This window comes from Cinclus cinclus, chromosome 16 (assembly GCF_963662255.1).
Source record: "Cinclus cinclus chromosome 16, bCinCin1.1, whole genome shotgun sequence".
Lineage (NCBI taxonomy): Eukaryota > Metazoa > Chordata > Aves > Passeriformes > Cinclidae > Cinclus > Cinclus cinclus.
This window is the reverse complement of record NC_085061.1, coordinates 9,810,746-9,838,078: the sequence shown is the minus strand read 5'-3', so window position 1 is coordinate 9,838,078 and position 27,333 is coordinate 9,810,746. Positions and strand designations below refer to the sequence as shown.

General features: G+C 38.2%; 2 long non-coding RNA genes and 1 other non-coding gene across 4 annotated transcripts; 1 reads left to right on the top strand and 2 right to left on the bottom strand.

The window, feature by feature from the left end:
* The first annotated feature begins 243 nt into the window (after positions 1-243).
* LOC134050719 (uncharacterized) lies at positions 244-14,760 on the top strand. The gene is made up of 2 exons (XR_009933725.1): positions 244-10,260; positions 14,454-14,760. It is a non-coding gene; the product is annotated as an uncharacterized LOC134050719 (long non-coding RNA).
* Positions 14,761-22,802: 8,042 nt separating this feature from the next.
* Positions 22,803-27,269, bottom strand: LOC134050577 (uncharacterized). Of its 2 annotated transcripts, none has more exons than XR_009933701.1 (2): positions 27,154-27,269; positions 22,803-26,876 (listed from the first exon to the last, which is right to left on the bottom strand). It is a non-coding gene; the product is annotated as an uncharacterized LOC134050577 (long non-coding RNA). The 2 variants fall into 2 exon arrangements; XR_009933702.1 differs by having other exon boundaries at positions 27,211-27,269.
* On the bottom strand, positions 27,156-27,227 carry TRNAT-CGU (transfer RNA threonine (anticodon CGU)). Its single transcript has one exon. It is a non-coding gene; the product is annotated as a tRNA-Thr (tRNA).
* Positions 27,270-27,333: the final 64 nt, after the last annotated feature.

The window sequence follows — 27,333 nt, the reverse complement described above, 5'->3', positions numbered from 1 at the left end:
CTTGTTTCTTCTTGACTGCATTCTTACACTACAGTGTATATAATGATAAATATGAGAGTTACACCTACTGATTTTGACTCACTTCTGATTTCCTTTCAGGACTTTCTCATTTTATTTTCAGGCTTAATCACTGCTATTGTAAAAATATTTTCTATCTTCACAGAAGTTCCCAATGGATTTTTGACTATGACTTGGGTGTGTCCTGTTATTCATATATATATATATATATATATATATATATATAATTGATCCACCTATTGTTAATTAACTGCCAGTTAAGTACAAATCTCCTTATTTTTTTCCAAATTTAAAATACACTTTTTTCCTATGATGCTGTGCCACGCTTAAAATACTGTTAGAGGAATTTACCCAATCTTTATTTAGATACGCTTATCCTGGTAAAAGATATAAAAATATACTTTTGGTAGCTAAATGTAATAGGCTTTTAATTGTCCTACTTTTACTAAACTTAGGATCTGAACTTGGTGCAAGAATGTAAATTTTTCCCTGAGGTGCCCAGGATCGTGGTGTTTCCAGATTGAAAGTACTTAGAAGTCCAGACTTATTTCAGCAATTTTCTGTAGTCTGAATCTAGAGTGAATATTCTGTTTCCACTTTCAAATGTTAAGAAATAGATTCTTTTTTTTTTTAAGTCTTTATCTTATTTATTTCTGACAGAATATTTACTTAATCACATGGTATTTACTATGTTTTCTCAATAGTGTGTGTGCTTCTGCAACTTTTGCAGACATTGTAAGTCTATTTGCAGAGTAGAGGCTTTCTGTTAGTCTGGTTATCTTACAATTTTCTGATAATTAATGTGACAAAAAAGCTTTTTCTAAACTAAGATTGTGATCATGTGTAGCTTACTTTTGACCCATTCTAGAGTAGAAAGCAAGCAATTTTGTTTCAAATTTTCCACATAGCTAATTTTCAGTTCGATTTATATTTTTCATAATCCTTTTCATATGTTGTTTTCTTTTAACTGAGTCGTACTATTGCCATTTACAATATCAACCCGCATAAGACTGAGGAATAGAGGACAGAAAGGAAAAGTAAGAATAAACAACTTATAATCTTAATAATTCTTAATTAGCTGCTGCTTTGGATGCTTTAAACATGGTGATAATTAATGTGGAAAGCTATGGAAGCCTTCATAAGCTAGCTTGATCATCTGAAGAATGCCAGTACTTATTAGGGAAAGTTCATGATTCATACGTAAGGATTAAGCCAAGAGAATCTTGTGACCTAAGCAGCCTGGCTCTCCAGTGGTAAAAATGGGATTTTCTTATCTTAGAAAAAATCATAATTGTGGCAGACAGCAGGGATGGGAGCAGACAGGACACGTTTGGTTTAGGAGTGAGCAGCACACGGGTGGTGGGGAAATCGCTGTTTTGGCACACTGCTGGTACCATGATAGAAACACCAAGTTAAACTGCAGCACACAGAGTGTTCCACAGGGATGAATCAGAACATTCCTGAGAAACTGTAGTGAGGAGAATTGTAACATGAAATGTGAGGAGTTTTTATGTTCAATGTCTGAAATTTTTAGTCATTTGCCTGATTGCTCTTCCCTGGGTACTAAGCACTTAAACCCAAACACATGAACATTTGTCACAGTGTGGTAGGTGGACAATTCTGGATGTAAGATTTGGAGGGATGACATGAAATCTGATTCTTCCTCTAATAGTAAATATTGACTTGACAGAGTCAGTCAGCTTCAATACTTCAATTTTCACAACTGAGTTAATAATTTAACTTTTGATCTGTATGTTTGGAGCCTTGAAAAAAAAGGCCTTCAAAATATGAACAGAAGGGGTGCACAGCCTAAGTGAGCACTGCAAACCACCTCCCTGAGGCAGTCACATAAACACACTATGCTTTTGCAGAGCTCATTGACATAAACAGTCTTGGTTATATTTAGATGCCTTGCCACCTCTATTCTTTCCTTTTTTTTAGTGCTCTATCTCACTGCATTTGACAAACTGAAGGGGAAAATAAAAGTACAAAAGCTGTAACCATCATCACTTTTTAACTGGAACCTGCAGTCATGAGCATGAGAAAAGTAAAACATGTATCGCTTTCATTTCTTTTTAAGAATGGATGAATATCAGCAGGCAAAAATTTATCCATCGTATGTAACTGATGATCCTCTTGGCTTCTTTAATAACCATGCTGGCAAATTCCTTAGCCTCCCCAATGCTGAGATTTCTGGCAGTCATTTGAGGGTTTCAGTGATAGCTTTTGTGGGAACTGCAGAGGTGGGGTCACAGCAGACTCCTTTCTGTGCATTCCTGTTTCGTACAAAGCAGTCATAAGGCATGATGATGCAAGGGACATACAGTGACAGGCTCACTTTAATATTACATCAGGGAGTTGGTTTGAGTTCTGGGGAGGAAATACATTTAAAGCTTCATGCAAAGAGATGGTTTGTAGGAAAAATTTCCCATCGTTACACTCCAGTACTTAGTCACAGCATCTCATATTTCCGTATATTCGCACCTTCCTTTGTGATCTTGTTGCATTGTGGTTGAAATAAAAAAATCATACAATGAAAAATATAATCCACAGCACTATAAAGAGCAAATTCCATTACTACTATTAATGGTATCTTTGGTATTATTAGCTAGAGACGTTTTATTTACTAGTATCTATTCCTATAATCAGTGTATATGCAAGAAGGTGTCTTAGAAGGTTTGTGAGGATTATATAAAAAAAATCAAGATTCAAAAATCTCTCTGTACAGTTTGTATTGGGAAAAGTATTTAGTTCATGTTTTATTCTTATTCCAAAGTTATACTCATTGTGAATACCTAAATATACAGAATATACGTAATCCTGACACTTGTACGGACACGAATTACCTCACTTTTCAAAACAGCTTTAAATAACAGAATATTTTACCCATAAGAAAAGAATAAGCAAAATTAAGATTATTACAAAATTTAGATATTTCAATTTTCCCATAAGCATTGCAAAACAATTGCAATATATACTTTTATTTATTTTCTGTTGAGTAAGAAGAATAAAAATTCCTCTGTTCTACATGGCATTGTATCCAGGCAGTCTTGTTTTTCTGTGGAGTTCCATCACTGAATTATGTTCCATGAAGATTGCAGGGCTTCTTGCAAAATGACAGTTTGCAGAGGGAAGAATAATACATTTATCTGTCATAAATAAAAACTACTTAACAATGTTATGCAGGTTTGCGATTTAGATTTTGGAGCCAAAGCCACCGCTACACTTATTGTCTGCTTTTTTATGAGTATTGCCACTATCCATAACTCGAAATAATAAAGGATTTCTTCATAATAGGAAATGGGCAGAACAACTCAAGTACAAAGAAATTGCCAGTAGCAATATCTAGAAGGTCATCATCCTTATTTGTTCAGTGTGTTAATCCAGCTATCAGAGACTGTTCCAGAGAGAACCTCCTCTGAGACAGGCACCAGCCATTTTTATCAACCAGCATTTACGGTCTCCAGTGTTCTCCAATCACTCTGCATTTCATAGGAGAGGAACCCTTCCTGTTCAGCACAGTTGTATGAATTAGGATTTTAGTTTTATGAATATAACAAAAATGTTTCACTTTGGTAAATGATTAGGCATGAAAAAGTTAGCATGGATAATTCCTTCACTTTCCCATACTTCAGACTTACTAATTCTCCAGATTCTGCAAGAATCACGGCCAAAATCTCTCGAGTTTCATGTTATTGCCTGTCACCAGTACTGTTTGCTGTGTTGAAATGCAACCAAAATCATCTTAGGCACACTAAACGTGTTAAAGGGAATTTGGTCTGGATTTCCAGCTGATTTAAAAGCAAAACAGCCTATTCTTTTCACAGATTGAGATTTGGTTTTTAATTCCCACTGATTTACGTGACATTTGCAATTTATAAAAGTGATTTTTAGGGTGAAATTTAGAAATATAATGTTATATAAATTATATAAATAAGATATAAATATAAATAAGTTATATTAAGAAGAATAAAATGTTATGTCAAAATAATATTTTGCTGTATTTCCTTAGAAGCAAAATGGTCTCACAAATCAACTTATTTGAAGGCATTCTAAACTTATGGTTGTGTAGATCAGTTTCTGATTTCAAAGCCTTGTAGAGATGTCAGGTAATAGAGACACCTATTTCTGCTGGGGTTTTTATGACTTATGCCGCAGGGATTTTTACAACACAATATTTAGTGTTGTAAATACTTTTATACTGTAGAAAGTTTTACCAATGTGATAATAATGACATAAACATCTTACTGCCAGTAATTTTACAGAGACCATGACTGACTGTTTAGTCATTTAGACTTCATATTTGATCATGTTACTTCCTGTGAGTTAAATGTCTAGTTGCTTTATTTTTTATGTAATATTAGCCTTGTCTGGTTCAATTTAGAATGTGTTTATAGGAGAAAATTATTTCTGCATGATAAGAGCATGATGTTTACTATATTCATGCTCAGTTTTAATTTGTCATTTACAGTGTCTGTAGGCTGCAGAAATAGATTTTGCAGTTTATAAAGTGGTGTCATAAATAGAACAGGCAGCCACAATTAGACAATATTAGAATACTCCTTTCTTTCAGGATTTATTCTGATCTTGTATGTAAGAAAAATAATGTTCTGATTTTTCATTTTTTTAATCCTCTAAGGAACATAGTGACTTTAAGGATAACTAATCACTCCTTACTCTGGGTGTCTAAAATCTAGAGACCATGATGAACAAGAGACTATCAGTGAAGAGTAAAGGTACTGTCAAAGAGTTATTCATCCTCTCACATGATAAATATCTAAGGTAGGTAGGACTCAGAGAGGAATTTGCTGAATTTTGAGATATTTTATTCTGAATCTGGATTTACCTATAAAACTAGACACCATCTTCAAGGGGGTCAAGCTGTTAAGTCACCCTACAAACATTAAAATGTGGGTTTTATAGAAAAAGGGTATTTCCTTTTCATCCACTAAAGCAAACCATAAGTGTGTATATATAGCTATATATATCTAAATAGGTAATGGTTAGGTCTTGCTCCTTAAATAATCATTTGTTGCCATGAGGCAGAACCAGGTACAATATATTACCTGCATTCTGACATTTTGCTCATTATTTTAATCATTTACCTTTAGACCTTGGCTAACAAGCTATATGGCTGTAAATCTAAAAATTAAGTAGAAATAGATATTTCATTTATAGGAGTACAGATAATGTAATTTTCATATTATAAAAAATCACTTAAGAAAGATTTATTAAATTTTAAAAAATTTACTTCACTAAGAACTAAACTAGTCATGCTCTTAGGAATTCTTTCTAATACTGTCCTCAGTTTATACTCCTCTGTAAAGAACTTAACATTCATCTCTGTAGTAATTTTTTTTCCATAGAGGAGGACTATATTCTTTCAGTTCCACTCATCTTAACTTTCCATTTGCTGCTTTAGTAGGATGTCCTGGTTTAGAACACATAGGATTAACACAGCATTCCAAGTATTATAACAGGAAAGTAATACATTCATAAAAATTCTCATTAAAGTCCTTATCTTCAAGTTACAAAAGAATGCACTTTTAATGATTAAAAACCACATACTGAAGCAGCACATACTTAGAGAATGATTCTGACACTACTTGGGTTGCATGGATTTGGGAAGATCTCTTTCCTACCCCATTCTTGTGTCTTGGAGCTCTTTTACTCCAGTGATAAAGACTCAGGAACATAATACGTGTTTAGCAATGCCTAACTAACACATCTCTCACTAAAACAAATTCAATATGGAAATGTACAGTTTTAAATGTAGAAGATCAAATTATATTGGGGGTTTTACAAGGTGGGTAAGGCTACAAGTACAACTAAATAGCACCTTTGCATCAAAGGTGCTATTGATTTCTTGCAATTTATATATTGCAAGATTTATGTCTTTTCATAATAATGAACAGTGAGAATTCTTAATCCATACTATATTATTTTTAAAATTCAGCAGGAACTCTGTAATTCTAATCACAACTGGAACACATGATGTAAGACCAGACTAGGTGCACTAACTGATTAGAGATAAACACCAGAGCTTGTTGGGATGAATTCCTGTGCAGTGCTCCTGGTATACCACCTCAGAGCCATTACTTCAGAACAGTTTCTCCACCTCCAAGTAAACATAATTCCCTACAACACATTCTGAAATGCGGAGTTTCAGAATGAGGGCCTGCTCCCAATATGCATTCTCCAAAAAAAAAGAAACAAACACAAATACCAACCAACCAACCAACCAACGAAAAAAAAACAAAAACAAAAACAAAACAAAAAAAAACCAACCACCCCAAAAACATTACTGCTTGGCCTATTGTTTTAAATGAAGGGGTCCTTCAAGTGCCTTTGTAGATTAATTTTGCAATTATGTGTGAGACCCAACCTAACCTAACAGAACCTGATTTAAAAAGCAAAAACAAGCAAACAAACAAACAAAACAAACAAAAACCCCAAAACTGCAGGAAAAAATAGGCAGGAAAATTAGTCTAAAGTGCTATATAAGTGATCTTTCATGATATATGAACTTTATCTTACCATAAACATTACATCTGTCAGACCTAATATAACAGAAATGTTACCAAACAATATTCTCTTCCATTTTATCTTTGTTTTATTAGCTCCTTACAGCACAGACAAAGCAAAATATTCTTAAAGCTCAGAAGACAAATGCTATCTCTCTGTTTTCTGTGCTTGCCATATGTGATCTATTCATATTAGGAAATACCCTCAGCTGAGTTGTTGGTGTGAAGTTGGAAGGCAGTTGATTCTTTAAGCAGTGTGATGCTCCTGTAGGCAGCCAGTCAGCTCATCTGGAACATTTCTCCTTGTTCCTGCATTCTCACAGGTTACTATTTATGATGCAGGCCTGCATAAGTTCCCATAATGATCCATTAGGATCCTGCTTTCTACATACCACAGTCAGGGTACAGTAGTTTTGTAAGATGTGTTACCTGCTGATTATCACAATATAGACATTGATAAAACAGATACCTGCTGATTGTCACAACACAGAAGTCTGCTGCTGTTAAATAACACACATTTTGGAGGAATTTCATTGTACTGCAAGAAGCTTTTAACTCCACAAAGACTTAAATTGAAATGTGCATCTTATAGACCATCTTCCCAGACTGCTCACATTCTGAATCTCAGAACTGCTCTTAGCACCAGTTGCTTAATAGTGGAGCTGTTTCCTGTACCAAGAGACCTCTAATTTTAGTGTCCTGTTTTATGAAGGCCATCTCCCTCACCTGAATTTGCATGTACATGTCACTGTCTGGTCTGTTGTCTAAATTTTAATATTATATATTGGAGAATCAGAAGCAGTCAGAATAAGCAACTAATATGTGAATTTCATAAATGGCTGAGTGAAAAATAATTTATTAAACTGAACTTATTTAGTTAATTGAAAATATCTAAAATGCCAATAGCAATATTTCAGTACTATTAGCCTCAGAGTAGTTAAATTGCAAAAATAGTAATCTCTAGTTGGTTAATATTAATAGGTGAATAAATATGGTACCAAGAAAACTTAATATTTTCAAGAAAGCTAAGAATCTGCAAATAAACAATTTCTGCCTTGTAGCAGAATATGATTCAGTGTCTAAGAATACAGAGGGGGGAAAAGCCCTTGCTCTTTCTCCTTCAAAACAGACAGGAGTGTGTTTACTTCCACCAAATATCCACATGTGTGACACTCTCTGGTGGAGCATTCAGTTGCTGTAAAACTTTTTATTCTTTTCCATAAACATCCTGCACATGCATCTCCTGTGACCGTGCCCTCAGTTAAGCAGGAAGTCCTGAAAGGCTGTCAATGTATTCAGTCCTAAGCTCCCAGTGGGAAGCCAAGGCAAAGACAAAATACTTATACAATGGGCAAAGGTACCTCCATTCCACAGTGCCAAACGACCATAAAATCCAGAAGTTCCTAGTCCTTACCCTTGCCCTACTTCAGACATCTGGGAATCATTGAAGTCTTGCAAATAACTGAAAATATTACCTGACTGGTCACTGATCACATCTTGCTAAAGTGCACATTTGATCTTATCCTGATTTTCTTGTCCCTTTTACCCCATATTGAGAGACAGGATATTAAAATAACTTCTTATGCCTTTGACAAAGTGTAACAACATTTGCCAGACAAAATGTCAGAATTTTCTTCTAAATGTGTTATTATTATTATTTCTCTAGAGCTAAAAATTGGCATACCACAAATGTCAGTGGTGCCTTAAAGTCTAAGTGGGGGAAAGGAACTATAGAATAGTATGGTTACTTTTGTAGGGGAAAAAAGAAATTCTAAAATAATTGTTCAATAAAATACAAAAAAGTCAATACAATAGAGGAGATATGTCTCTTCCTATAATCTAGGAAGACATTTTTGCTTACGTTTTTATAATCTGTGATTAATATACCCACATCCAGGTTTTGCCAGTAAACTCTGATCCTACATCGCTGCGTTATGCCTTTGTTTCTCCTTGTTTATATTATACTGCATTGCCTTACAGAAAGGAAACTAAAAGTGACATTTGGGATGTATGGCAGGATTTTTAATATTTGTTTTGGGAAGTCCTAGTTCAAATGCAGATTTGGTGACAATACCAAGGGACAAACACTATCAATTTGTAACGCATGAAGGTCTACATCAGAAAAATAATCAGGCAAGAATTTAATTAGGCAAGTGCTAAATCAAATGATACTTAAGTACACTGCATTCAGTATTCAATACCTACAACAGACAAAAACATGGAGACAAGATCTCAACATCCACAGTTAGTGTGAAAAGACACCAAGCAGAAGTGACTAAGTCACTAAATCAAATTCTGCCTGTTGTGCAATGACTTTAAGAGTTCCATATGAGTGTAGAATTCAGCCTTCTACATCTGTACCACCTGAAAATACAGACCCACAGAGCAGTGGTGTAAGTTTACAAAGGAGACAGACATATTGAGGAATTTACTACAGACAGAAAGAAAAATTGTCTACAGCAATGTCACTAAGAATAGAAACCTTTTTTTCAGCAAAACTGTTTTTGGCATGGATGAGTTATTTTTCATTTTTCAGCAGCACACCAGAACTTTCTACCATGTTTATCTCTTGTTCAAATGAACTAATAAATTGATACAACTCTTAACACCCCTTATCAACTTGTCACGCATGGCAGTGTTTGTTAACTTGCAACAAGAAAATGTTTATCTGTTAGCTACAGTCAAAGCAAGAGCAGAACTGAAAGTCGATGTAAGAAGCAGCTGGCAGGTGGCCTGAAGTCTAAAACTTAGCTTTACTTTTCTATTTTTTGGTTCCCATGCCTTTTTTTTCCTGTATTTCTCATGCTAAAGATTGGCAATAACTATTTATAGCCTAAAAATATTTCAGAATCAGGTAGAGCACCTTGAATTTATTATTTGTTGTTTCCAACTTTTTAACACCTGAGTGCTAAACACATACATCAGGACTGGGAGATGCAGAATCATCTTACAGAACAGAAACAAAGTCCCTGTCTCCCAAATATGTTTAAAACTCCATGTTTCTGCTGTAATACTGCCATAGTCTGGTGCCTTAGCATAAAATACTTAATTATTTTCAAGTGTTCTGTAGGCAGAATAGAAAAATTCATTCTTCTGTTCTCATGAAAATATACAATAATGTCAATAACACCTGATACTGTGTTTCATTAGAAATGTTACCTTTTTTGTGCAATGAGATAAACTTGCTATTACAGGAATTGTAATATACTCAGCAGATTTGCTGTTCAAGGGTATATATAATATATAACACTCTGCTTTTATTAATTCCTAGTGAAATAATTTAAAATTGTGCCATTAAAGCATGACTTTTGTTTTGTTTGCCAACCAGAGTTGTAGGTAGTTTTTCAGTTCCAGTATTAACAGTGATAAAGGAAATTCTCTTTGGGAGTCGGGTGAGACAAAACTCAAGATGCAGCAGTTCACCATGTGTTGCTATCTTGTGGGTCTTGTGCTATCCGACAGCTGAGAAAAAAGGCAGTGAGACCATAAAATAGCAATAAAAGTGCAGTGCGCTGTGCTGCTGAGCAGTCGCAGCTGCAGCACAAAGGACAGAGGCACAGGGCGGCCCCGCAGGAGGGACCGGGGTCCCCCAGGGGCTGCCAGGCACGTCCCCCGGGCTGAGGTGTGACAGCCCGGCAAAGGTGGCCCTGGGGACACTGCAGGCACGGCCGGGTCCTGCTCGACGGGAAAATCCAGAGGCTTGAGCTGCCTAATGGGTGTAAGTATCCCTCTCCGGGATGTTTGCAGGGGGTGTTATCAGGAAATTACAGCCGTGGCTCTGTCATTACTTCCTGGCAGGAGGAGTTACCTCTGGTTTTGGGTGGGTTTTTTGACTTCTTGGAACTTTCTGTTTATTAACTGGATAATCTGGAAAGGAGGAGATAGGAATGGAGTTGGTACAGAAAGATACGGTGTTTAAGGCCAGAGCTGACTGTTCCAGATCAAAACACATTCTGGAATAAGGTACTGCTGTTGCTCCCTCTGACAGGTGAAGTGCTGGCACATGTACCCTGACCTCACCTAGCTTCCAGTCAGGGCATTTGGCACCTCCTTGTCACTGGCCAGAGGGCAAGTCAGGGCCTAGACCTTGAATCCAGAACCTCCTGCTGCAACAGTCACCACCTGGTGCTCAGACTGGAACCTAAACTCCAGAGTTTTCATTTCGGATATGTTCTAAGAAGGGATTTGTTTCCTTTTTTCTTTTAGACACACCCAAGAGTCTTTAAAGAATAAAATTGTAACATTCTGGTACAAGTTAGAATAAATCTATAAGATAAGCTAATTTAATATGAATTATCAAAATACTAAATCTAGATTATTTGAACATCAGCCCAGACTATATCACAAAGTCTGTGTTTGATTCAGACTACAGTCTGGGGTTCTTATGGGCTCACTCAGTTCTCCATATTGCCAACTGCAGTCATGGGATAATTTTGTTATGGATTAGTTCAGCACTCCAGAAATGACTAGCACAGATTTCCTGGCTTCATATAGAAATATCTTATTGCCTCCTCTGAATTAAGAATTAACCTGCTGCAATCTTGTTTGGTACTTACTTGCTTTGGTACTTACAAGCCATTTTGAAATGGCTTTTCCTTAAAAAAAAAAAACCCCAAGCCCTAGTAGTCAACAAAAAAGTAATTTTGGTTAAGAATTCCAGTTTCTCAGTCGATGATTTATTGGGTAATGTCACCTATTAATTCTAACTACTGAATAAATTAATCATCTCCAAACATTTCAGCTTGTATTTTAATTTCTTAAGTATAAAATAGGTCATATCTAGATGAAAGTCTGATTCTAAAGTATGTGGTTTCTTTTAATGATTTTTATTCACTTTCATTGATTTCTTGTGTTGCTACAGTGTATGTACACAGTTTTCCTCCAGCTATAGCTGAAATTATGTCAGCCATGGACTTCATAACTGATATTTACACTTGATGATAATACAAATTATAAAGACCCACTTTAGTCAGAATCTTGGCACTAATGATTTAAAGATGGGAATAAAATTGTTTGTATAAATTCAAAAGTTAAAGAAAAATAAAACCATTTACACATCTTTAATCAACCATAAATGGCCACAAATTAACAAAGTCTGAAACAGTTTAATATAATTGAGAAATGTAGTAGCAACCAGTTACTGAAGGAATTTATTTCTGTATGCACTTCTGCTCCCATAAGTAAGCATTCAGTGAAAAGCTCCATTGCAGGGTGTGATGAATCCTTCCTTCCTTCCCCTTCTGGCCACATTCTGCTGCTTTATTCTATAGACTTATTTACAGCACCTGACTAGTGGTTTCTCTCTTGCAGGTGCTACTTCCTTTGCTACAGCTCTTCCCTTTCCCACGTCTTTCTCTAGCCCACTGTGGAATTAGGTGGCTTTTTCTGAGCTTTCCTGAGCAGCCTCCTTGTGCCACAGCCTGGAGCTGCTGCCTGTGCTCAAAGCCTGGCTCTGGAGTCACCTCCCCAGGAGCTGCACAGGGACCCCTCAGCATGTCATCTCTCTGATGACACTCTCTTAATTTGGTAACAAACTGGATCTAACACACTGAAAGTGAAGTAAGATAGCAAATAAATAAATAAATAAACACTACTAAAATGGATCAGCCAAGTTCTGTATTCTGAATCACATTTTAAATAGTGTACAGACACTTGAGGCAGTGTTCAAAACTCGAGATAAAAATGGGCGTATACAATACATAAATGAGTGTCTCTTATTCAGCCTATTTAATACCCGCACGTCCTTTCTTCTATTTTTGTTTACCTATTATGTGACTGTTGGTAATCAAGAATTTTATGTATAATAAAAAAACCCAAAATGCTGTTAATGCACTTCCATTTTGTAAAAGAATCAAAATATTCTCATATTACTCATTTCTTGGCACATAACAAATACTTAATATCTTTTCCACTGTGGAAATTCTACTTGAAAAATTACCTACTTGCTACTGTTCTAACTTTTAGAGTAATTTGTTTGTTCCTGTTAATGTCTCTTGGCCCTGTAATTAAAAGTTAGCCATAAGAAAAGGCTAATAGAAATCTTTGCTTTGCTAATATTTAAGAAAACAAACATAGAAAAGTATTACATTTTACAAAATGTTTGGTACTGAAATCTACTCACAGCCTATTCCCAATGTGCTGTTAGCTAAGTGGACAGTTCTACAGATGAGTTTTGCAGTCCTTCCTCTGAGGTTATATCAGATCCAAAGATTTTTGTGAAATACTATTTCATACCAAAATGATTTAAATACTTAAAATAAAAAAAAAATTGAAGCAAATATTTGAATTCAGAAGTGTAAGTACACATATCAAACCATGTGCTTGACTCTCATTTTCTAATGCTTATTCTTCAGTGACAAAAATGTATAAAACAAAATTACAGTTATATGCCAGGTGATTCCTAATAGATGTAAAAGGGACTGGAATACCATGTTACTTGTTTTGATCCTGTTCCTTGAATTTAATGTCAGGATTGCTTGGTCTGAGCATATATTTTTCTTGAAAGTAGTGTCATATGAGAAATGTATTTTTACATGTTTACAGAGCACGCATTCAGAAGGAATATAACTTATCCTACAACCTATGTATATAAATAGGTATATATGCAAGATTCATCTGTTCAACCAACAAGTTATTTGTGCAAGAAGTTATATGAATGATTGCATATGCTAAGAAAAAAAGTAATTTGAATATCCTTGAAAGATTACATGTAAGATAACGTGGTAACATAGGAAAATTAGAAAATTAGATTGGTTGTAATGCACAAATCTATAACAGTATTCTTTACATAGGATTGTGACTAGCATAGCCTCCAAGAGACCTTTACTAAAATCTCCACTCTGTTTTCTGTATAAAGGTGATACAGTTTGTAGTTCAGGGAGTGCTCCCTTCACTGGTACTTAATACTGGAGAATGCCACAGAATATTTGCTGTTGCATGCTTTTTTAAAAAAACATTTTCAATTAGATGCAGAGTCTTTTCCTAAGAGTGTCACTTAGAAATAAAAAGAATGCTGAACATACACCTTGGCATGTTTGGAATAAAAACATGCAAAAAACCTCTATAACTAATATTAATAGTCCAATTAGTTTCATACCTTGTAAGTAACTGTAATTATAAAGGCTGAATAAGCCTCAAGCCAGTCTGTGTTATATCTTCCATTCATATCAGAAGGTACTAGGGATCATCTTGTGATCAGTAGTCCAAATAGGAACACTCCAATATTGATATAAAAATTTCAGATTAATGTAATGGCTGTGTTTTCTATTCTCTGTCTATACACGAATTTGAAATGCTTTTGCATCTTGCAGTGTTTAATGTTGAAGGATATATTCCAGTGTGTTTTGACCCATGAATACAAAATTGCTCAACACTGCTCATTCCATACTTCTAGAAAGGAATTTTCTTGTTACTGCATTATTTGTCTGGGCAGTAAAATTTCTGAGGCTCAGTCATAGCAGCAAGCCTGCTTTGTGACCTATAGGATGTGACTTGACCTGTAAGATCTTGCTGCATGAAAAATGAGACACATTCCTACAGAAGAATGAAGAAGAGCATCTCCCTGGAGATTAAATATAATATAAATATTTTAATATAAAAGTGGTCTGGTGAATCCACCCAATCAGTTAGTTTCTTTCCTATGTCACCTAATATTTTGCAGGGTATTTAAAAACATTAGCAGACACTATCAGAGGGACCATGTGACACCATTTATAACTTCTGTAAAGCGAGTCAGGGAAGTCAAGAGTACATTTAACACAAAGCAGTGACAGTACTGTGTGTGCCCCACACTCAGCTACTGAAATAAACGTTACCAGCACTGCACATGTCAAACTGATGATGTATTGCTCTGCAAGACCAAGACAACAACAAACCATGTTTACATGTGTATGTTCTGCCTTCTCCTTCCAGAACTGGAAGACTTGCAGGCTCCAGGAGAACCTGCCACCTAGCAGGAATAAACTGTGCCTGGGAGATCCCTGGCCATGTCTCCCTTGGAGAGAGGAGCTGTAGGCCATGACTGCGTTCCCACCTGACTGTGCCTTCCTCAGAAGCCTCAGCAAGAGGTAGAAGACCTTTTGAGTTGAGTAAGCATAGAATAGCTGACAACCCACAATGTCTTCTTCAGGTTTAATCATAATTTTATTCTGAGACTGTATAAAACATGATTTGAACATTTTGGTGCATTTAATTTAAATAAATGTACTGGACAGATCTATGCACTTGATAAATGGCCTGATGTGTGTTTCCAAAAGCAGTAAATATTCTAAGTGAGGCTCACTTACAGCAATCATTCAAGTTAGCTTGCAAAACATCTGTCATATTTTCAGAGACATAAATGCTAAATTCTTATGTAAAAAACAAGGTAGTTGTACCAAAAAAATTAAGCTCTCGTTCTTAAGCCAAAACAGATCCCTCTTCATAATCCCATGCAGTTATCAGCATGTCCCTTGGATTTATGACTTATGACATTTATTTACCAACAGGTGGTTGCGTATCCTGCCATTTATATTTTAAGCAACAGTAAACACAACTAAAAATAATATAAGACAAACAAAACAAGACTCAGTGGTGTTTTTAAAGTGTTTTTAGATAAAAGCTGTATTTATAAGCTAGGTCTTCAAGTAGTTCTCACCAGGCCCAGCAATACAGAAGAATACTGCAAGAGCAATAAGGATTTTTAGGGGCATTATGATAGTGTAATGGAAACACATCTGCCCCCAAAAGTCCCTCATTTTCCCTGCGGTTAAAAGCCATGCAGGAAGTGGTGAATGCTGTGGAACATCAAGAATGAAACTATAAAGAAAAGATTTTAAAGTTAGAACAACTTTCCAACAACACCTCAGGATTTCATAGTCTTCTGTTAGTCCACTGGATAGAAAAACTGTAGTTTTTCAAGGATCCCCTAATTCATTAGCTCTGGATGTATAAAATGGTTCTGTCCACTCAGTTAAGTGAATTTTGAGGCAGCTACCATAGAAATACTATTACTGGGAAGTGAAAAACATTTTGCACAAAGCCCAGACAATACAGGACAGTTTTTCTTCTTTCAGCTCTCCAAAGAAAAGCAAAACAAAACAAAACCCCAGGATAATCCACATCAACTGTTGACCTGCATTTCTTATTTTTAAGGATACTTCAGTGACAGAGCGAACATTAGTTTATAGAAGAAAATTATACATAATAGAATTAAAATAGAACATCTTTCATTTTAAAGAGTTTTAACATATTTTCCAATGAACTGTCTAGGCAGTTTTCCATACATACAGAAGGACGAGTAAGGGTAAAAATACAAAGCAGAATCCCAGTTTAGTAGGCTGAATTATCCATATTTATAAATATCCTTAGTAAAACAGGTAGCACATTTCAACTTTGAGTTATGCCCATTCAATTGGCATGCCCAATGAAAAGTAACTACTTTAAAATAATCCACGCTGAATAGCACCTAACAGGCATATTCTTCACAGATTCTTGTAGCACAAAGCATAAAATATAATAATATTGTTGAAAAAATGCAATGCTTAATTCCTCACATTATTTAATATGATGTTCTGTGTAATACTTTTGCCCTTTTTTCATGTTAAAATATGAAAAATTAACTAAATTCTTTTCTCAGGTTCCAGAAATTTTAACATGATCTCACCTGTATTTTTTATGGATGTAGGTGCAGTGAATTCAGTGCAGATACTTCTGGCTTACAACAGCATTCAGGCACCTACTGACAGAGATGTGTGTGCTTTGTGTGATTTAAAATAGGCCTTTGATTGCAAAAGAAAGCTTTAATATAAACAGCAGCAGCATCAAAGCAAAAATCAAGATTTTGCTGACCATAAACCAGAAATATTTAACAGCAGCAATGTGTAACAACTAGAAATGCTCTTTCAGTACAATTACTGCATTCACTTATTTTTCCTGATGCATGTGGGCCAGGCCTGAAACATCCTGAAATGATTTTTCTCACCTTGTCCTACAACCCTTTATACATGCCTTGCTGTAGATGATAGAACACATTTTTTTATTTTTTGGAGGGGTGTGTGTGTTCTGTTTTAATTCTTGCCCTGACCTACAAATGAAAAGCTTTACTTAAAAAATTAGTGCCTAGATACTATTTTATATGGGTTCATGTAGAAAGGCATGATTGCAGGAAAAGGATTTGGACTGTCTGACTGAAGCTGAGATACTTCAAACAGCAAAAATGCATCAATACTACTTTATACTGTTGAATTTTAGTCTCCCTCATTAAGAGCTAAACTAGGATGAACAGTATTAACTGAAAAGATCAAAATAATTTTGTTTAAAAGTTTTTCATATATATCAACAATGTAAGTATTCAGCATACTAGGAAATCAGATAGGACTCAAATTTTTAAGACTTCTTTTGAGCTTAGCTAGAAGCAGCTATGCTGCAAACAGGAAAAGAAAAAAAACAACTCTGGAGCCTGTCTGTAGAGAATTATGATTCCAATATTTTAAAAAATGTTGGTAATTCAGGAGCCTTATATCCAACAGGGGGTCAGAGATCAGGGGTAACCTTCTGGAACCAGCTGCTAATGTGTAGTCCAGCTACCTCACAAAGCCAGTTACCTCAGTCATGTGTGAGGCTTTATTTCTGTTGGTGTTAATCTTTATTAACTCTGTAGGTTTTGTAAGAAAAGTCCTGAAAAAAATTCCCAAGCTGAATAAGGCCTGTCAATTCACACCTGAATACAGAATTGTTGCCCTTGCTCCCAAACCTTGTAAAAAGGAACTGTTTCGACAAGAGGCAAAACCCCCTGATTCTTTGTTTCTTTTTCGCATGTTTATACCTATGCTAAATTCCCTAGGTTTGCACTGTTTGACTGGGAATAGCACATGGCATTGCAGCAAGGGATTAGTGTAGTTATTAACTGATGTGCACTGTGTACTGGTCAAATGATGCTTTAAATTCATTGATTTCACCAGAAGCTTCATAGTCTCAAGCCACGTGGTCTGAACCACTTTTCTACCAGGTCTTGGACTACAGGTGCAGCTTTCAGGTGTTTCTCCCCTAATCTTTTAAACCCATTTTTAAAAATGCACTTCTTTGTTTCATTTTTGCTTCATAGACTTCTAAATACAATTTCCAAGGCAGGTAAAATTATATTTAGAGTGATGTTTTTAGAAAATAAGCCTGAACATACTGGTTTGTGTTTGCATAGTCCTTGTGCCATGAGGTCCAGGTTTTCCACAAGGAAGCAGTGCTGGTGTGTGACACTGCAGCAGGGAGCAAAGAACAAGGCACAGTTTAAAAATCACACCTCAGGTGTCTGTGTGCCCTGGAAAAACTCTGGATAGCTTCCTAGGAAAGGACAACTGATTCTGTAGCCTTTAATAAGGCAAAAATTTTAGGTGTTCCAGGTCATGGATTTCCAAACTCAGGGTGGTTACCTCTCTGTCTCCGTTTCTGCAGTTGGATCAGATGGGAGCCACAGAACTTTTCTGTTGCAGAACACGGAGTCAGGAGGTGCCAAAGGTTGCTTCAGAAAATGCAGGCCCCAGACCAATCTCCAAACCATGCCACAGGATTCTGGTGGAGATCCTGATCTTTTCACTGCTTTCAGTAAAATTTCAAAAGTGAACAGATTTGGTAATCCTCTGCTGATTCGCTGTGTTTTTTTTAAAAGCTTGCTTAAAAACGCAGAAAAGTAATTCTAAAAATGTAGTTTTAATTAATTCCATATAGAAAGATAGCTAGTAGGACTTTCAATTTTGTCAATTATAAATGCAATATATAGTTGGGGTTGATATTTCTGAATATTATTCTTTCTATAATTAATGACATTTCTTTATCTGACAAAAAAATATTTTTTATTCAAACATACCACCTACTTCTTATCTTCTGTAAATTTCTTTTTTTCATCTCAGATAGCAAGATAGACTGATCCCAGGTATTTAATTATTAATGCTGTGGATACACAGTGCACTTCAGGAGTCTCATTTCTGAGGCCAGCACCCCAAGTTGCATGCAAAACTGCTGGGAAAACCAGTGTGAGGGAAAGAGACCAAATTTTTATAACACAGATGTTTAGGAAATCTATCACTGTTTTATCTAATCATCATTAATTTAAGTAACACATACAAAATGAACATACATTTAAAGCTTAAAATATATGCATGATATCTATAGCAGCAGAAAATTGTCTGTTCTACTGCACACCAGAGACAAACAGGAGCTCTTTCTGTAAGCTTATTGATGGGAAAAATGCAAATAAAAGTATTGTATGAGGAAGGCCTACAGAAGTATAACTGTGCTCTTTAACACTGTTCATTAATCATTTAAATAGTGTATTAATTATATAGCTAGGTTATTGGTGCTTGAAGGAATGCAAATGAATTTTATATATCCTCAGTAAATAGCCAGATAGATTCCATTTTAAAAAATAATCTAAAAATAGCTGATTAACAAAGTGTGATACATAAAGCACATCTTACTGGAAGTAGCTGTACAAAATTACATTTTAATTTAAGAGCTTTAAAGTAACAGCTGATAAGAAGCAACTGTGGTATTTCAGCAGAGCAGAGCTGATCTTTGCTGCTGTTTGGATATAAGTGTTTCTCTTTTCCCTTAAAGCAAGATCCTCACACTGATCCACTTTCTCATCTCTGATTCTCTGCTCTTACATTCTCAGAATACTAGAGAAGAGATGACAGGAAATAAACCAATCCAAATCTGACAACTAGGAAGACTGGACAGGTCTGGAATGTATTCACAAAATAAGTACTAATATGCCGAAGTATAATTAAAAATAAAATATTTCTATAATTAAATTTTTAATTAATTGTCTTATGCAAATTTAACTTTTCATAAATGCTGCTTCTGAACAGTACTATTTAATGGAAAATAGTAGCTAAAAAGCATATTTGGACCATAGTTCTGACCTATGCTCCTCCAAATCAGATTTCAGTCTTAAACAAGTGAGGAATTTGTTGCACTGAGGTTTAGATGCATCCTATTTCACTTGTGTTGCAATTATATTGCTATAAAATATAAAATGTGATAATTCTGCAGAAAAATCTTAATAATTCATCCTGATATTTATTTGCGTAGATGTACAGATCTTACATATAGTCATATGATAAATCACATGCCAAAAACTTTGCTTTAACAGTGTGTCACTGTCTCACTTCAGCTGAATTTCCAGTCTTTTTGAAATACTCAAGCTGATTCAGTCTGTGTAGGTCAACACTTAAAATTAACTTGACTGCAATGACAATGGGACCACAGTGTGAATGTCTGGATGTTTATGAGCAGCTTAAGCAGGTGATTAGCTGGCATTAAATGTCCAAACTTTGACAGACACATTTACACCAACTGAGAGGAGCTCCTGCATGTATGCTGTGTGAATATGCTGTATATGTGAAACATTGTATAAATTACATTGTGTGAGTATCATGTGCTCATTCAGTGTTAAATATCTGTGCAGTATGTTATCTGGAACCATGAGAAAATTCAGTGCATCTACCAGGGCTTTCAACACTTTCTATAATCCCACGAGGAAAGTACAGCTACGTAACTTTTAAATAAAAATAATACTTCAATTCTTTAGGATATTGATACCAAAATGTAAAGAGTAACATGAACTTAAACAACTCTACTAAGCTCAGGTTTACATTGCCTTACTCACAGTAATATACTCCACAGCTTTTACCAGTACAAAAATTAGCAGTCTTTAAATTGAATCACAGATGAAGACTGTACACATGGAAACACACACAGACACACATTAAGACACAGCTCACTCAAGAGATACATTAACACTGAATACTTTGTGAGAAAAAAAAAAAGTATGAGGCGGGGGATTGACAATACAAATGTTACCAAGTGTTTAAAAGAGTTTTTCAAGGTTTAAAACAACTCACTTCCTTAGGGACCGTCTTTTCTCCCAATTCACCTGTATGGCATGACCACCCTTTGAAAGGTGACTTTTCCTTCAGCTTTTGCTGGCTTTTTAAGAGAAAACACCACCAACAGTTAAAAAACTTTTATGTTTCACTTTCGGAATTATTGTATTTTCTATCCACTTTTTATTGCTGAAGACAACATTAAAGTTAGAACATGGTTATTTATTTAAAGTGTGTAATAGCCCTTTACTAAGTGCAGCAGTAGTTTACTACTAAGTTTACTGTCCAGTGTAAGAGCCATAATGTGCTGTTTTCTTTTGCAGAACAAAGTGACCACCAAAAGCGGGACTTTGTGGGCCAGTTGGATAAAACATAAGCTCATCTCGCCCCCAAAACCCCGACTCTGGAACCACAGCCTTCCAAGATTCAATTTGTAAGTAAAGTATCTTTGTAAAATATGCCAAATCAACTGAGTCACTGCTTCTAGAGTGGGTAACTTTCAGACTAATCAAGAGAGAACGTTATAGCCCAGTTGCAGTAGACCCTCCTTCACTTTCTGGACAGCAGGAATTGCTAACAGATACTAATTGATTTTATTAACATTTTATGATCTATTTATCAAGCAGGTAAGAAGTACCTTTTCTAAGTGTCTATAAAATGACATAGAATAACAGTTATTAGACCCAGCACCCAAAATATCTATTAATATTTTTTTTCAAAGTGCATAACAAGTTATTATTTATCTATTTCATTATATTTCAGACTAAAGTTGACACATCATAGAGGAATGTCTGTCATTATTCTAAATCTGTTATTTGTACAATAAACTAGAAATTATTTTCACTTGAAAATAGGTCTCTTCCTCCTAACAATGATAGTCTCAAGTATTCAGCTCTACATCATCATCTTACTACCTTCAATATTATGTTTCATAAGATCTTGTTTCAAAGAGAGGAAAAGTAGAAATTCACGGACAAAAGGAACACATATTCTAAACCCTCACTTTATAACTCCAACAGAGCTTCTAAATAAAATCCACGTTAAAAGCATTATAGTTTACACTTGGATGGCTGAAGTAGGTTAATGCTGTCAGTTACTTTAAAAGAAACTAATTACTGTCCTTGAAAAGCCCCTATTACATTCATTCTGCTTTTAATAATCAAAATGCGGAGCCGAAGAATGCTTTCCTAGCTGAACTGCTTTATAACCACCAAATACATCCTGAAAGGAAACCGTAGGGAACTTAATGGAAATTCTTTCTAAGGAAAAATGTTTAAATAATTGCTGTTTCTACAGACCATACATTTTAAGTGACTTATTTATGACTGGGATGATTTAGGAGATTTTTTCTGGCCATGCTCTCACAGGAGCTGATCAGACGGTGCGCATCGACACCCCTCCGCACGCGCATTTGGAGTTATTTGTGTCTGGCCAAAGTCGCCGCAGAAGCCACGCGGAGGCAGCGGGACGGGACCGGCGGGCGGGCACCTCGGGGAGCGGACACCTCGGGGAGCGGACACCGCGGGGAGCGGACACCTGTGACTCCCGAGGGTGCCGGCACGGCGGCGAACCGCCCCTTCCCCGCGGGGCGCGGCGGGCCCGGCGCCCCGCCCGGCGCGCCCCCTCCGCGGCCTGCGGCAGGTGGGCGCGGGGCCGCGCCGGGAGCTGCCCGGGGCCGCGCGCCCGGCGATGCGCGGCCCCGCGCAGGGCGCCGCCGCGCCCGGGGCGCCTTTCCGCGGCCGCGCCCGCACGCCCCTGTGCCCGCCCGCCGCGGAGCCGCCCCATCCCCGCGCAGGGCGCGGCCCCGGCCGCCCGCGGAAGGGGGCGCGGGGCGGCGGCCGCACCTGCGGCCTCGGCGGGGACGTCGCGGGGCCGCGCTGCTCCCCGCGAGCGGGCGGCGCGGAGCGGGGGCGCGGAGGGAGAGCGCAACTCACCACTTGTCAGTGCCCGCGGCGGTGCTCCCGCCAGCCGGGAATGGGAATGGACCAGCGCCCGCAGCGAGCGGGGATCCCGAGCACAGGGAGCCGCTCGCCGGGCAGGTCCCCGTTCTTGAAAGGAGGCAGCCCTCCGGTCCTCGCTCCGAGCCGGCTCCTTCCGTTGGCAAAATCCTGACTCATTACATAAAAAGATCACCCTGCCAGGCGCCCTGAAACATTTCTTCATCACGGTCACGCCACAAGCTAAACAAGAGGCCACATCAAGGGGAGGGGGAGAGGGGGAAGCGGAGGGGGAAAAAAAAACCAGAGGTTTTTTTTTCTTTCTTTCTCTTTCTTTCTCATTCTTTCTTTCTTTCTTTCTTTCTTTCTGATCCTCTTCCTTGAAAAAAGGGAAAGGAAAAAAAAAAAAAAAAAAGAAGTGCAGGGAGGAAAAAAAAAAAAAAAGCAGCCGCCAGGAAAAAAACTAGAGAAGATTCACTCATTGTTGCCACAAAGACACCTCTCCCCTTCCCACTCCTTCTCCATGCTCATTCCTCCAACAGTGCTACAAAGACGTGCAGTCTGCGCCGGGAGTTGTGAGCCCGAGCCGTGAGCTCCTCAACTCCGCGGGGGCCGTGCCAGGAGACCCGGGGCGCACAGTCCTCTGAGAGGAGGTGTGGTGAGTCCAAGACCGTCTGAAAATTATTTTTTTCCTAGAAGCTACCACCAAATATAGTAACAGGGAAGGGGTATTCCTAGAAATTCGGGAGACGTCAGAAAGGGAAGATTTGTGAAATTCAGCTTCACTTCCTGCAGAGGGCTCCTAGCACAGGGATGAAAAAAAAAAAAAAAGCAATAAAGTGCTTTTTATGCTTCTCTGATCAGATAATGGTTAAAAAAAAGGAATGGTAAAACACTTAAATTTCTCTGATACAATCCAGGAGTTTCATATTGGAAGAATACAAATCAGTAACCTCCTTTCCTCATTTTCATCTAATGTTTATTAGATGTCTATCTCCTGTATTTATTTTCTCCACATCCTCATATCAGACCCGTACAGGCAGCAAATAAAAGGAATATGCACATGAGTGAAAAATGGGCCAAATGATAACCCTCCCACATATCACAGAAACACTGAGTGTTTGTGTGTTATTTTAAACAGGCTTTTCTGTTTGCATCTTTCATGCCACACTGATGTGAATAATTCATGTCCCCACAGTAGATGTGTGCAATATTGTTACTCGCATGAATTGGAATTTGTAGGTTGGCTTTTATTTAAGGGCTTCAACACTGGGTACTGCTGTGCACCGTCAGTCCCCATGGACTTAATGGTGTCTTAGGCTCTTAATTAAAAAGAAGAAAAAAATCTAAAAAAATAGATCTAAATCTATGTTTGCTTGGTACTAGTGTCTAACACCCAATCCGTCCTGACTCATATCTTCTTTAAAAACACTATTTGATTTGTTTCATAGGAAGCAGAATTGAATGTTTGCATAGCAGAGATGAATGAAGACATTATATGCTATTAATTATATAAAGATGTCAGTGCATTTGTAATAAAGCATTATTTATCCAGGAATAGCAAAGGTTGCTATAAAAACTACAAAGCCAGCTTTTGGTGGAAGATAATAGATTTCAATGTATGCAACTCTTGCAGGTTAATTGGATTTCCTTAATGAAATTCCCCTCAGCCAGATGAAATCCTTGGGTTTGTTCTTTGAATTTCATTATGACTTGCAGAGTCTTCTCTGCCCCCAAATCAGATGCAATAAAAACACCGGAGTTGGCTTCACTTCAGTGTTTTATGAACACTCACATTTAATCAAAACTTGGTTACAGACACCTTGTCTGCCTGAAGTTTTGAAGGGGAATTAGCAGAGTTCACCTGACACTCCAGAGTGTGCTTTGACTCCTAAGTATGTTTTAACTGCTATTGCAGTGCTCAGTAAACAATTGCATCAAAATACAGACCCAGGTTTCACCGATGTGCAGCCACAGTGTTTCGTTAGCAATAATGTCTGCTGAGAAATAGATTTACTTTAAGTAATCTCCTGGAATTCAAAACAGCTCTAGTTAATTGCAAAAAGGCCTTTTTAATCTGGCTGGTTTACTTATGGCACACTGCTCCACTCTGCCTGTCACTCTCATTTCCTGAGTGAAAAAGTGAATGGCAGCTTCAAGCTCAGGATCTTTTAATCATGAAAAGAAATGGATGTGCTGTCCTCTGTTGGTCATACAGGTTGTCACAAGTAAAATTCAATTTAAAAAGAAGCAAGATGCTGTTATAGTGACAAAAAAAAAAAGAATATGAAACTAAATTAAATTTGCTTCACCTTCTGCATTCACCAATAACACTGCACAGTGTAAGGGATTTTTTTAACTGTGCAGTGATAGAAATTGGATTACACAGAGAGGACTCATTCCACATGACTGTAGTACAGATTCTGCCCTGGGATTCCCCAGCCCCTGGCTTCTGGTTCCCCCTCTGTGCCCGGCGTGTGGGTGCCACAGGGAGCTGCAGGTGCCATGGGGAGCCAGGGATGCAGGAGGGTGCAGTGCTGCCAGGCACGTGGGGAGAGAGCCAGTTTGGGGTTTAAATTTCACATCCCACAGCCCAGTCTGGGGACAGGGCCACGTGTGCCGGTCCGTGCTCAGTGCAGTGAGCTGTGTGGTGTGATGCCATGGCAGCTGGGCAGCCTCGCAGGGCACAGGCAATGGCAGCCTGGCCTTTGCTGGGGTGTGTGATGCACATTCCTGCTCGGCCTCGGCCGGGTCCTGTGAGCCCTGCTGTGTGGAAATGCCCTGCTCTGAGCACTGCTGCTAAGCCTCGCCGGCTGCTCAGTTCAAGAGGAATATGTAGCATCTGGAGAGGATTGAGGGGATTGTAGCAAGGACGATTAGAGGTGTAGAAAACCTGGCCTGAGAGATTTTTAATTTTGGGCATTGTGCTGTCTACGAAGAAGAAAGCTGAAGGCAAATAGAGCAACACTTTCAAAAAAGGTTTAATATCAGGTAAATGAATCCATTTTGGCGGTAAACCCGTGTGATATGTCAATTATTTCTACCTCTTAACTGCTGCTAGAGTTACTATTTCTGGGCTACAAAAGTCTCTCCTAGGCTGTGAGTTGCAGTCTTGATAGTTTTCCAATTACAAAATTAATTTCAAGTAAATAACCACAAGACATGTCTTAAAATGTTACTTAGCAACATTGCTATCACACTAATAGCTTAGCAACGTTATTCAACAAAACATAAGTTCTGTCTGCAAACTGTGGAAAAACAGACTCAGTATTACCGGATTTCTGTGCCACCTAATACAGACTCACAGGCCTCGAGCCATCGTTAAGAGGGTGAGACACAGTCCATAGCTCTTCTGCATACCTGACTTTGTCCTATGAATACATTATTTCTAAAGAACAAGAATTTATGAAAGCTTTACTCATCAGTGGCTCATCTCCACCCTCCCTGAGAGGCTTATCCCTCAGGCTTTAGTAAAAAGAAAGCAGTATTTATCAGATACGTGTTTTGTCCTTGAGTATGAGTTTTGCATTTAGTTTTTACAACTCTCCTATGAAAGTAGTTTCAGGGACATGGATGTATCTCACTGTTCTTTGTATCCATAAGTAAAAATATGTAAGCATATTTACAAAATCCCATGTAAATAGTTAGGGACATTAATTCCTGTTCATACAACAAATGTACAGTTTATATCCCTGACAACAGTGGTGCAGAATATGAGAGGAAGATGTGTCAGGAGGAGAACAAAATTGATTGTGTGGACACAGCCGTCAGTAAAATTTCAAATAATGAGTAAATATCAAATATGAATCAATAAAGATTTCCTTCAATTAGTAATTCCGTTCCTATTTACAGTGATGGGATGGGTTTAAGTGCTATCAGCCCTTAACTGTGTTAAGGGTTGGTGGCTGGTTCTGTCAGTGTCACTGAGTTGGACCTCCTGGCCACTTGTGGTCCTGCTGGATCAGCTGTGTCCGAAGCACCCAGCATTCGGTTCACCTGGAGAAGGGGAGCACTGCTGGGCTTCTGTGAGTGTAACCACTGCACCTTCCTTACCCATTTCCAGTGTCATAGGGAGCTTTTCTGTTAAAAATTAGAAAATGTAAAGTACACACTAATCAGATTGCAGATAATCCTTTTAAGTGGTTAGTGATACAGATGAAGAAACCTCATGGTTTACTAATCAGAAGACAGAACCAAATTAATAAATACTTAATTACGTGGTGGCAGCGTGGGGGCGATCCAGTGAAAGGGAGCTGGGGGATGATCTTGATAGCTGCAGCGTCTATAGAGGGCTGTCTTCAAACAAGAATTTGAAGAGATGTCTTTAAAACAAAATCCTGCAGAGGCTTCACGTGCTCCTCCCAGGAATGCCTCCATGTTAAGATGGACACCAGCACTAGCCTCAAGGGTGCTGTGTAGAAAAGGTGTGTGACACGACTGCCACTCGGCCTCAGCAGTCACCTTGGCCTTTCACGTTTCAGACTACTTTTTGTTTCTTCAGGCTGAGCTGAGGGTCTCTTGAAAACAGGATTAGACTCCTAGCAAAAACGAAGAAAAACGTTTTTATTGCTGCAGGTGTGAGGAGGGCAGCGCTGCAGCCGCTGAGGCACGCGGCAGGGCAGGAGGAACCGGGACGGAGGCAGGGGCGGCAGGACATTGAGCGGAACCATTTGCTGGGGCCGGTGAGAGCCCGGGGACTCCGCGGTTACGGGCTGCGCTCCGCGGACAGACCCGAGGACAGGCGCCGGGCAGGGCCGGGCCGGGGTTCCGCCTTCCCCTAAAAAGGAAGGGGAGAAATCCCCCACGGGAGCCCACCAAGGCACGGACGGGGTTCGAACCCGTGATCTTCGGTTTACGAGACCGACGCCTTACCACTTGGCCACCGCGCCTGCGTTAAGCGTTTGTCCCGACGCCCCTCTATCGCTGGCGCCACTCCCGCGCGCCCGCCCACGGCCCGCCCTCGCGCGCCTGCGCCGCCACCTGCCGGGCGCACGC